Here is a 12477-nt window from a genome sequence, read left to right as displayed (position 1 = left end):
AATATATATATACATACATACGTAATTTATAAATATATATATGTGTGTGTATGTATGTATATAATATTATAATATATATATATATATATATATATATATATATACACATACAAACATATATGCATACACACACATATATATATATATATATATATATATATATATATTATACGATGGCTCCTGGGTCTGGGCACCAAAAATATTTATTATGGTCTCTTGTCTGGGAACCAAGCATATAATGTTATATATATTACGGCTGGCAAGCTATACAACCTCTCGAGTTCCAAATCTGCCAGTTTGTTTTTACATTAAATCTCTTACACGAGGAAAAAATACCTGAACTCTGAGACAATTATAAACTCCCAGACAGCAATATATAAAGCACCAAATATCCAAAGGTCTCTAAGTTCACTCAAAACAGAACTGGATAATTATTCTTTAGAATTATTATAAACCACCTCTTACTTAGATTCTTTAACAGGATACAAGCGAGTATGAAGTAAATACTGATGATTGAAATAATATGCTCTTTACAAAAATAAATATATTCTATATAATTTACAACACTGAAAAGAATTTACATAAAATAAATAAATCGCTTGAAATATCAAGTCTGAACAAAACTTAGATCAAGACAAAAAATGATACGATCTAAAAATTATATAATCACTTGACTTGAAATATCAAATGTAAATAAACCTTATACCAAGACAAAAGAAATAATACTTATGAAAATTACAAAACTTGACACAATGCCAACAGCACTCGCCCCGACACAATAAATTTAAGATCACCTTTGACTTTTTTTGTTACGTTTCAACACCCCATTTACGTTGGGGCACAGGGTCACTTTGGAGAGGACACACTATAGGTACTGAGAGAGTGAGGGAGGCACCTTGGCTCTTTCACAGGAGGGCTGCTTCTCTACTGCTGCTATGCAGCTCAGGGTGGTGCATGTATAAGACTTAGCTACTTCTAGAATATTCCAGGTCCGAGATCTGGAAGCGTGGGGTTTGGCCTAAGGGCATTAGGCTGCCAAAGATTACTCTCACAGATGCGTACCCATGCAACAGGGAGAAGAGCTCTCTCTCTCAGCTAACTTCGCCTACCTTTGTCCTCGAAATAATAAAGGAAAAAAGATGAACTAACACTGTGGCCCTTGAGAACCTTCAACAGTACATGGCATATAAGAATTGCATAATCTATCACAATTTGTGTTGAAATATGTGAATAGTTACAAAATTATGCAGCGTGCATCCGAAAACAAGCTCCTGTCGTTGACTTCGGCGGATGTTATCAATTTTAGACTTACCATGACGATACTTTATAATATATTTATTTGTTAACATTACTTATTGACAAATCCTATATCTTTGGTAGAAATTTAGGTTAGTGAATAAGCTTTGATTAACATTTTTTTATTTCTCACTTTAGTTTAATTTCTCTCTTTATTAATGTCTTATTTCTTGTCTGCGTACCTGACTGCCCATTCCACATCTGTCTCGTCTTTCTTCCCCTTTCTTTGTTGGTAAGCTCTATGCAAAAGAAACATGTTTTTATATTTTACTATATTATCTACTTGAACACTATGGGAAAAGTTGCAATCCAATAACACACCTATTAGATATCAAGAGAAAATTATCATAAATATTAATTCGCATGTCGCGAAGGTTTCTTAACCTATTCTGCCCTAAAAAGGCAAAACGCATCAACTCCAAGAAGGCGATTTTTGATATTTTTATATCAATGGAATCAGCAAAAAGAGGCCAATCTTATCCTGAAGGTAAATTAAGCCTGTCTTGCCCGTAAAGAGAGTTTCAAACAGGCAAAATGCATCTTTCTTTGAGTTTTTGAAAAGGAAATTTTTTAGGAATAATCTAAGAATGCCAAGTCAGACTGTAGCATTGAAGTAAAAACTAATTTTGGATTAATTTTCTATAAAATGTATTGTGCAAAACCGAAGTTTATTAGTTTTATTTCAAAGTTATTCTATTTTTTTCTATTGCCTCTCATTGAAAAAGATGTGAATTATTGTTCAATAAATAAATGGATTTTGAGCGAAGCGAAAAATCTATTTTTGGGTGAGATGGCCATGTCGTCCTGATGGAAGTTCTTAAAGTAGCTTCCTAAGGGATATATGTACTACAGTGATATTCCCGGAGAATTTTACCTTTAGATATCCAGAATTCTAACTCCTGGCGTGAATATCCTTAAAATTTCTCCAAAGGATATCGCATAATATCAGCGGACGCATTCTTGACACGCCTCCATAGCAATCTGCACTCCAAACAGCATTTTGGCTTCGCGGAGGATGTAGCAAAATGGAGCCGTCCAAAGGCTCTCCCCGCTCTCGTAATACTATTGGGAATACAACAGCGCCATTCCCACGACGGCAGACATTCCTTGTAGCAATGAGCGTGGTGTTACAGATACAGTACCACGGGAGGGATACTGTGAAGATCTTTTCTTTTAGAAGAGATGGGTGGGTCCATCAGGACGACATGGCCATCTCACCCAAAAATAGATTTTTCGCTTTGCTCAAAATCCGTTTTTTGGGCTCAAGCCATGTCGTCGTGATGGAAGCATACCAGAGCATTAGTGTATCTGTGGATTTTTAATCAATGCCTTAACCTTATAGCAACCTTTTCTATGGTCATGGGGACCACATGAGACAAGGGATGTTACCGTTATTCGTCACCATCACTAATCATAACCAATGTTAGTGCTTCCTGCCTCCTACAGGGAAGAGTCATTCTAGACAGTAGAAAAGGGATCTTGAGGTTAACATACATAGTATGACCAAACATAAGTACACACTGAATATACAAATAGTCTCATAGTTGTATATTTGCTAAAATAACATCAGTGTCTCTTATATCTATTATTTGATGCATACAAATATATGAGGGATACTTACTTTGGCAAGTTGAAGAACTCTGGCATGTATACATACAATTGTCTGGTGAAGGTGGACGCACTACATTCTAATAGACATTTATTACTAATAAATGACTAAAAGATGTTCAGTTAAACGAATGTAGTATGACAATGGGATTATACCTGTAACAAGTACAGAGACTATATTTCCTTCTTGAAGGAAGAAATGATGAGTGCCACTCTCAGACTGAAGAAAATTATAAAACAAATTCTCTTCATAATTCCTGTACTGGTTGCTTCTATCTGCCCTGTGTACTTCGTACACCGGCACTAGTGCTATCTGTATAATTCCACACCTGGGATTTTGAACAGAGCCAGTGTTATCATGGTAACACTTAATTAAAAGAAGTCACACCTAAGAAGGGTGACCTCTTCTCCCTTTAATTGACAGTCCCAGTCAATTAGCTGTTCATTGTAGAATTAGACGGCAGGTTAAATATTCTACCTGGCGTCACCACATATTGCTTCAGAACATGGATTTGTCTAGCATAGTGTATGTAGAACACTCTGGATGATTCTCATCCATTACATGTGCGAGGACATGTGAGGTCCCAAACCAAAACCTGTTTACTACAGTAATTAGGGGGCAGGTTTTAATACACTACCTGCCGCCACTACGAAGTGTTTCAGTTCATGCACTTGTTTTGCATAGTGTTTGTAAAACACTCTGGATGATTTCCATCCAGTGTATGAACTAAGGCTCTCAAAGTCCATATACTGAAAGAAGTTCAGTGATGAAGCAATCTTTTTTGGATCATGACCTGCGGGAGTACTGTCCGGATCCGCTTTACGAATAAAGTAGGTGAGCTTCGCCCTTAGTTGTTTTATGGATAAATTTGATCCATAAGTTTCTCCTTTATAGAGCTGTCCTCCCCTGAAGTCTGAAGTTCTACGAAGATAGACTTTAGACACTACAGGACATAGAGAGACATCTTCCTTCAGAGGGCAGATTCTCCAGGGACCCCACCTCTTAGTGGGTAGCTCGTTTTTAGCGAGAAAGGATGGATCAGGAAATAGATTCAGTTCTCCCACTTCCGTGAACTGAATGTGACCCTCATCTCTGGATAGGGCCACTATTTCACTAACTCTAGCCCCGGAGGCGATAGCGAACAGAAAAATAACCTTTTGGGTTAGATCCTTAAGAGAACAATCTTCATTGTTCACAGATGAGGCATAATGTAAGACCTTGTCCAAAGACCAAGAGATGGGCTTTGGTGGTACTGTGGGCTTAAGCCTAGCACATGCCTTTGGAATCTTATTAAAGATTTCATTCCCCAGATCCACTTGAAAGGCATATAGGAGAGGCCTAGTCAAGGCTGACTTGCACGTATTTATCGTATTGGCTGCCAGACCTTGGCTATGAAGGTGAACAAAGAAGGACAGACAGAAGTTTATTGAAATTTCTTTTGGTCCTTTTGCTTTGACAAACGCAACCCATTTTTTCCAGGAAGACTCATATTGTCTTCTAGTCAACTTGGCCTCGTATTCTTCTAAGAATTCTATATTGCCTTTTGAGATCCCAAACCTTTTTCTAACTGCTAGAGCAAGAAAATTATGAAATGAAGGGTTTGGGTTCTCTGTGATAAAACGAAGGCAGTTAATTTCTGAATCTTTGGAAATATACCTAGGGTCAGAGCTAGGACCAGCCTCATCTAGTCTATCAGCCCCACTAGAGGATCCTCGTATGGGGCTATATAGCGAGGTAGTTTCTTGAAGACGCTCGTGATGAAGAGGTCGAATTGCAGTTCCGGGACTTGTTCCCATCTGGGAGGGAATATGTCTGCGCCCATGGACCATTCCAACTCTATCGGTTTGCATCGAAATAGAGAATCCACCGTCACATCGTGTATCAGTTGTAAATGAACTGCTGGTAGGTGCCATCCCTTTAAGAGAGGGATGGGTAACTTCACCAAGACTGAATGAGACGTTCGAATGTGATGTCTTATCATCGCTTCGGTGTCCCAGATCAGTCGTAGGGAGCCTGATCTGTGTGGAGGGGGCTTCCCCACCCATGAAAGGACCAGCAGAGTCTTGGGACTTTCGTGCTCTAATTTCTGTTAGAGAAGCGATTAAAGAGGGACCGATCTCAGTCTTTTTTTATCTCTTCAAGCGTTTGATGTGTGTTTTCTCCAAGCTCTTAACGCATCTTTCCAGTGTGCCCTTAGCACCAGGTCTGTCACTATAGCGAACTGGGGAAAGTTTAGCGCTTTTTCCTGTTGGCGTTTTGGTATTCTGACTGAATACCTGAGTCTCTTGACAGACCTCACGAGCTCCTTTTATATTTCCAAAGGAGAGGAAAGTTGATGTAACTGAGGGCTTCGATGGTTTTTTAAACATCGAAACCCCTGGGCTGGAGAAAGTCGAGACTTCTAGAAGCCTATCTTGCATCCGTGATGTCCCAGGAACCGGGTCATCTCTTTGAATGCACATTGGCTGGACACTATGGGTGCTGCCCACTCCAGCCTCTTGATCAGGTATATTAATACCTGAACTATTTCTAGGCTTGACTTTGACGTGACTAAGTTCGTCAATCCTTTAAAGATACTTAGGACTGTGAGTCCGACACATATCTTTCCTAGGATGAATGGTTGACTGGAAGGTTCCGAAGGACACCTTTCAGGTCTGACAAGACTACGAACACCCCTAATTGGAACAAGGTCCATATGTTCAGAAGGATTAACATTCAGAACTTGCTGTTTTTTATGAACTTGTTGAGTGGCGACAAGTTCAGAATGACTCATTGATATCTTGAGTCCTTCTCATGAACACAAAACAGCCTTCCCTGGAACTCGATGAGCTATAGTTTTCTTACCACCTGTATGCTCTATAGCTCTCAGGTATACTTCTCCAGGAGGGTTTTGAACTGTAGGAGAAGGTAAGGAAATGATGGTAGGGACATTTCTGTTTCCCATCAATGGCTCATCTTGAATAGGCTTTGGACCGAAGGATCGTAGGTCCTGCGATCCTGAGGGAAAGTTCCTCCTAGCCGAAGCGTCTTTATGCTTCGAGTAGTCAGTAGGCTTAGACTTTTGACCATCTGCCTGTAGCACCGTGGTCACTGGAATAGTGGGATGTTGTTGAGCAGCCCGGATATTACCAGCATTTTCGATCTTCTTAGGTTGGGGACCCACAACCACAGAAGATTTTCTCTTTGAAGGAATGCCCCATTTTTGGAGAAGACTTATGTTCTCCATGGTGGCGTTCTTAATTACTTCCTTAATGACCTCGTGTGGGAAGAGGTCTTTACCCCAGATGTTGGAAGATATTAGCTTCCTTGTTTCATGTTTCACTGTTGCGTCAGTGAACACAAACTCTCTACATGCTCTCCTGGCCTTCATAAAAGCGTAAAGGTCCTTCACCAAGATAACCATATGCATTTTTGCTATGACCATGAGCATGTCTGGGGTACTTTCGTAGGTTGAACAAAACTCTATGTAGTTTTGTAGAGAAAGGGATGTCGGAAGTCTCTCCTTTGATTCATGTTCATTACACAAGAGCAACTCAGACAATTTAGGGAGACATACCTTGAATTGTCGACTTGCGATGTCCTTGGCTAATTTTCCTACTGAAAATGTCAAATGGACTTCCTTCCCATCCTTTTCCTGTCTGGGAAAAGCTGGTGACAAAGGCTTGCACTCATCGAGTGTGGGACATGGCTTACCCGCCTCTACCGCTTTGGCAACAGAAGTAAATGCCTTCCCCATAAAGGGGAATGAGAGTGAAGTAGGAGCAAGAAAGGAAGGATGTCTGTTATTCAGTGAGAATACCTTCGACTCTGAATAACCCGCCTTTCTCAGACTACCTGAAAGGATAGTCAGTTCCTTATCATGGTCGAGAATCAAGACCTCCTTTGGTTCTGCTCCTTTTCTTGACTTTGGTTCATACTTCAGTCGAACCCAACAATTAGGGAAAGCATCAAAGCTTGGCCAAAATTGAATTTTGTCCAAAGGAACAGCATCTATTTTCTCTGAGATGTAGAGATTGCCATTTGAAATCGGCATCTGCTCCGCAAACCTCCAGGGATTGGTTATGGAGCATGTCGGTAGGTCTTGATTCAAGGGTCGTTTGACTGACCCCTGGGAAGTGACAAGAGAAGCTTTACGAGGCTCTATCTTGCGTTTTACTTCCTGCTTTTCGTTTTGTTTACGAAAGCTCTCTATTTGATTCTTCAGCTGGATACATAATTGTACCACATTATCCAATAGAGGGGTAGAAGACGAAGATGTCGACATCGATGGCTTTATAGCCGGCATAGGCGGAGGAAATTCCGACACAACATTTTCCTCTTCTACCCTGGGGCACTTCTTTCCCTTAATCCCAAAGGTTTTCTGGCTGTCAGGGGATGTAGTTGACTCCTGAGGCACTACTGTTTCCTCACTTGCTTCCAGAAATAGTAGCTTACGCATCCTATCATTAGGTAGGAAAGGTCCCGGAGAGGTCTTTTGAAAGCCTCTCACCCAGTTGCGTAATTTATATTGAGCTGTATCCCTAATCTCCGTAGACTTGGGATTTTCAAAATCTTCGGACATTAATGTCCGACATATATTGCAAACCTGTGGGTTCCAATAATGTAGAGATCCGGAAATAATATTGCAGGGGGCATGAAACCTGCAAGTATTATGACCGTAGAAATACTTACTCTTGGCCTTGCAGAGGACTACAGCTCAAGGTATCTGGTGTTCCTCCTGTAAAGAAAGGAAAACCAAATGAGTATACAATGGATTATCTCCTTGACAATCAACATGCAAATGTCCTTTACAATAGAGTGGCTTAGGATAGTAAGCTATAAAGGGATAGTAGGAAATACATACTTGTGTACCCCTGTGAGCAAATGCTGTTGCCTCCCCTCAGTATTAACTACATGGAGATTTCTCTATTGAGTAACTCCAAGTAGAAGGACTCTTACCCCAAGGGGTAGAGAAGTATCAAATCACTGTCCCAAAATAATGTTAATATTGTGGGGTCTGGATGACTGATTCTCGATCAGAATATTGAAGAAAACTATTCATTCAATATATGAACGGTACCAGCAGAATGTTCGTACAAGGGTACCCAAGGTATGTCAGAAAATACTACTGTATCATGGTACTGTAGTTTTCTAATTGCAGTAAGTCTATATTGCAATTTACTGGCTACTGTACATCATGTATTGTAGTCTAGTCATTATGCTGCCTTCCTAGTAGCATATGACAGCACGGTCCATCTAGCATGAAGCCAGCTGGACTAGGAAAATAGAGACATATATTTGTATATCCCACTCAGCCTATTTGCTGCAGTCTTCCTACTATATTGAAATATAGAGTTTCCTGATCATGGAGACTTAAGGAAAAAGGCTCCACCCTTTAAGGGTTAGGAGTGTATTACTCCTGCCTTGAAGTGTTTAATATTGTAGGGTAATCCTAATACTGATTTCTAATCAGGATATTGAAGAAAATATACATCACGTAATTATCTAATAACATAGTAGCCAAGATTTTCAGAGCAGAACGCATCATGTCCTCACTAGGACAAAGTTAGTCTGCTTTGGACAGCAAATTTTAGTATTAATTAAAACATTTTGTGAAATTTAATGCAATAAAATACTCCTACCAAGGTTAACCCATATGTTGACCAAATTACAATATGCAGATAAAATTAGCAAAAGAATTATGATGAATCAAACCTTTTTCATTGATTTTCTCAAAACTAAGATTTTGGAGTTGATGCGTTTTGCCTTTTGAGAGTAGTATTATTCTTTGGACACATTTTCACCCATTCCCTTACACTAATTACAAGGTAGTCTCTTTAATTCCTCAGATGTATCATCAATATTTATGGAGAAGTAAAATTTTGCATCATCCGTAATAGCCTGAACTTGGCTCCATGTCTTTGTAATACTTTTGACAGACCGAAAGGATGATACAAATTAAAATTTTTGGGCTCAGGCCATGTCGTCCTGATGGAAGTTCCTTCATTAGTAGCTTCCTGGGTATATTTGACTACAGTGATATATCCCAGAGAATTTACCAAAGGTATCCAGAATTCTAACTCCTGGAGCGAATATCCCTTAAAATTTAAAAAGGGATATCGCGTATATCAGAGGACGTATTCTTGACACTTCTCATAGCTATCTACACCCCCAATAGCGTTTTCGCTTCGAGAGGGAAAAAGTGGCAAGAATATAGGAGAGTCGTGAAAGAGGCGATGCTCTTGACACTCCTACTGTACTGTAAATAGTGCGCTGAATCGCCACCGCGAGGCGCCACCAAGCCATTCTTTCGTTTGTAGCTTTGCTGACCGGTGTTATCCCATGTTATCTCTCGCTATTTTGGAAGTATTTCGTCGCTAAGATGTCATCACCAGCCTCATCAGCTTCTGGAAAGTTAAGTAATATCTTTGAATTGTGTTAATGTAAGCTCTTGCCAGTTTTGCTCTTCGATTGAGATCGTAATTAACGTAACAAGAGCTGTTGCCAGCCGGATGGCGTCATGGACGCACTTGTTCTTCTTGTTCATTAGTTAGCAAGAACGATTTCCCGGCATTATTCGATTTAATAACTTTAGCTATTTAGATATTTAGCTAAGGATTTTTATATTATGTCATTGTTGTCGTGGATTTGGCTATTTATGATCGAGCCTCACGAGTGCTAGGCTTCCTAGCCTAGGCACCTACACACTTCATGCATGATTGAAGCTCAGGCAATATTTTATACAATTAAGATATTACTGCATAACATTTTCCTCTTCCAAGATAGTATACAAGAGAGTTTCGGTGAACGATTCTCTATGCTCCTAGACTTAATAGCCTAGGGCAGCGGTTCCCAAATAGGGGTAAATTACCCCACTGGGGGTAATTTTGCATTTGATGGGGGTAATGACAGTTTTCATTTTAATATTCTTAATATCAAATTATATTAAGGATCAATCAATTTCCCAGGTAAGAAAAAAAAGTGGTATCTTCGCCATTCAACTGGATGAAACAAATGATATTGCGAATAATGCACAGTTAATAGTATAAATCCAGTGCAAAGAAAAAAGGGAGATTAAAGAAGATCTACTTATGTGCAGACAGTGCAGTCCACTTCAAATGACTACAAAGGGTGTGGATGTATTCAGAAAAGTTGATGCACTTTTGATGAACCAGATATGCAACTAGACTGGAAAAACTTCATTGGAGTAACAACAGATGGTGTGCCATCTATGCCATGTGTTAACTTAAGATTTTTGACGTATATAAAAAAGGAAAATACTTCTGATCTTGAAACACACTGTATTATCTATCGTCAAGCACTGGCAGTAAAGTCTGAGCAACCTGTTTTGGAGGAGGTGATGTGTAATGTCATTGAAATAGTTAATTACATCAAGTCTAGTGCTTCAAATGTAAGACTTTATTTCTTTGTGTGGGGACATTGGTTCTGAACATTGCTGTCTGTTGTATTATGCTCCAATCAGATGGCTATCCGAGGAAATGTTTTCGAACGAATATTTCAGCTAAAAACTGAGATTGAAATGTTTTTGGCTGATGAGGGGCACAATTCAGCAGGGAAACAGAGATCTAAAATGGATTTCCATTCTGTGCTATTTAGTAGACATATTTCTGCATAAAAATGCCTTGAACACATCTCTGTAAGGACCAGAAGAAAATGTTATCTTATTAAATGATAAGAGTACAAGCATTTCGTATCAAAATGGATATTTGGGACTCAAAATTGAAAACTTACAGTATAGCTGCATTTTCTAAGTTAAGAGAGATTTTAGAAGATACAGATTCTATACACTTGAGTGATATAGAGCAAATAATGAGTGCGCATTTAAATAGCCTGCGCCTGAGGATGGAATAATATTTCTATGAAATTAACCCTCTCAACAATGCTTGGATTCAGAATCCATTCACATGTAACAGTGAACATCTGCTAGATGAACCAAGTGGACTCGCAGAAAAAATACTTGAAATTAAATCAAGCCAATGAAATTATCTTCATTTGGGATTAGCTATAACAAAGAGTTATCTGGCAAGTTTAGAACCAGTTAAGATGCGTTTACCATTTGGTTCAACTTAGATGTGTGAGACTGGCTTTTCAGCGCTTTTGACCATCCAAAGAAAAGACAGAAATAGATTGAACCCAGAAAATGACATCAGGAGTTCCCTTACAAATTTATCTCCTCGCACTAATGAAAATATCTCAAACTGGTGTTGTTATTCACACCACTGAAGATTTTTGTTAAGTACGTACATATTTTTCCCCACTTATTTTCAACTGAAGGTGTGATTGTTCACATAAAATTATTTGATTTATTTCCAGCAAAAGTATTTATTGATTTATTTGTGTTTTTCCCCCTAATGAACTTTATTTCAATTATATATTCTCTCCATTTATTTTCAACCTTATTATATGTATTCATTCTTTTATTTACAACAGAAGTAATAGAACTTCTGGATATACCTGCCTTAATAATAAATGAATAAAGGAAGATTCAACCAAGTAAAAGATTTAGTTTTACATTATTCAAATTCAAAATAATAGAAATGGTGTGGGGGTAACGAGCTTGGCGCTAGCCAGGATTTTGGAATAAGTGGGGTAATGACCAAAAGTAATTGGGAACCGCTGGCCTAGGGGCTTTAGTATACTTTCTTACATGTCCCTTATTGCTTTTCTATGGTCTTTTAAGGGGAGACTGACACCTCCTAAACCTTTTAAGTCGATACTATCTCTGACGAGATCTAAGAGCAATTCCCCTTCCCTCTGATCAGCTTAGGCTACCCTCAGTTAACTTTGCTGCGAACTGTGTTCTGGCAAAATTTACTGGGGAGTTTCGTCTCTTTCTCTTAACCACTGACACGGTTTTCAGTTGAGAACGGAACATCAGAGTAAAGTCTGTGTTAGGCATCTTACTGTCTTGGTGAAATGGCTTCCCAAGTCAGGTTAAGTTGCTGTTCAGGAGGCTAGACCTCCCTAGGCCATACTGGAGGTTCTTGTATATCACTTCCTCCTTCCTTGGTCTAGCAGACAGTTCTGTACTAGTAGATCTTAGACTGAAGAAATGATTTCTTCCTTGTTTAAGATCTCTGGTACAAAATTCTGTTCTCTAGTGAGATTGTGTCCTATGGCCGCTTTCTCACTTGACTAACCTAACCTGGGGAAATGATTTCTCCTACTTGAGGTTACTTTATGAGATCAGAATCCTTCAAGTTAGGTAATGCTCTAGGGTATTACCTTAATTATAAGACTTTTACCCCTTCCCCACTGTCTCTTTTGTGTTGGATGAACCATCACCCTTCTTGGCCGTTGTTCTACATTTGACCCTATGAGTAATCTATAGAATTGGCCTGAGGTTCCCTGTCTGCTGCCGGCTGCAGGCAGGTACCCTCATATCCTTGAGTGTGCTCTCCAGTCCTCCCTTGGACTGCCTTCCATACCCCATATGGATGGGATATGGTTGAGTGGAAGCCCGAATATAATTCCCCCTTCCACTTGCACCCTCTTTCGGGATGTAGGCCGGCAAGGCTGAGCCTTTGCCGTCCCCCATCCTCTCTTTCTCTCTGCCTTTCCATATACTGGAC

The sequence above is a fragment of the Palaemon carinicauda genome, chromosome 3 (genome assembly GCF_036898095.1).
Source record: "Palaemon carinicauda isolate YSFRI2023 chromosome 3, ASM3689809v2, whole genome shotgun sequence".
NCBI classification, from domain to species: domain Eukaryota; kingdom Metazoa; phylum Arthropoda; class Malacostraca; order Decapoda; family Palaemonidae; genus Palaemon; species Palaemon carinicauda.
This window is presented reverse-complemented; position numbering follows the sequence as displayed.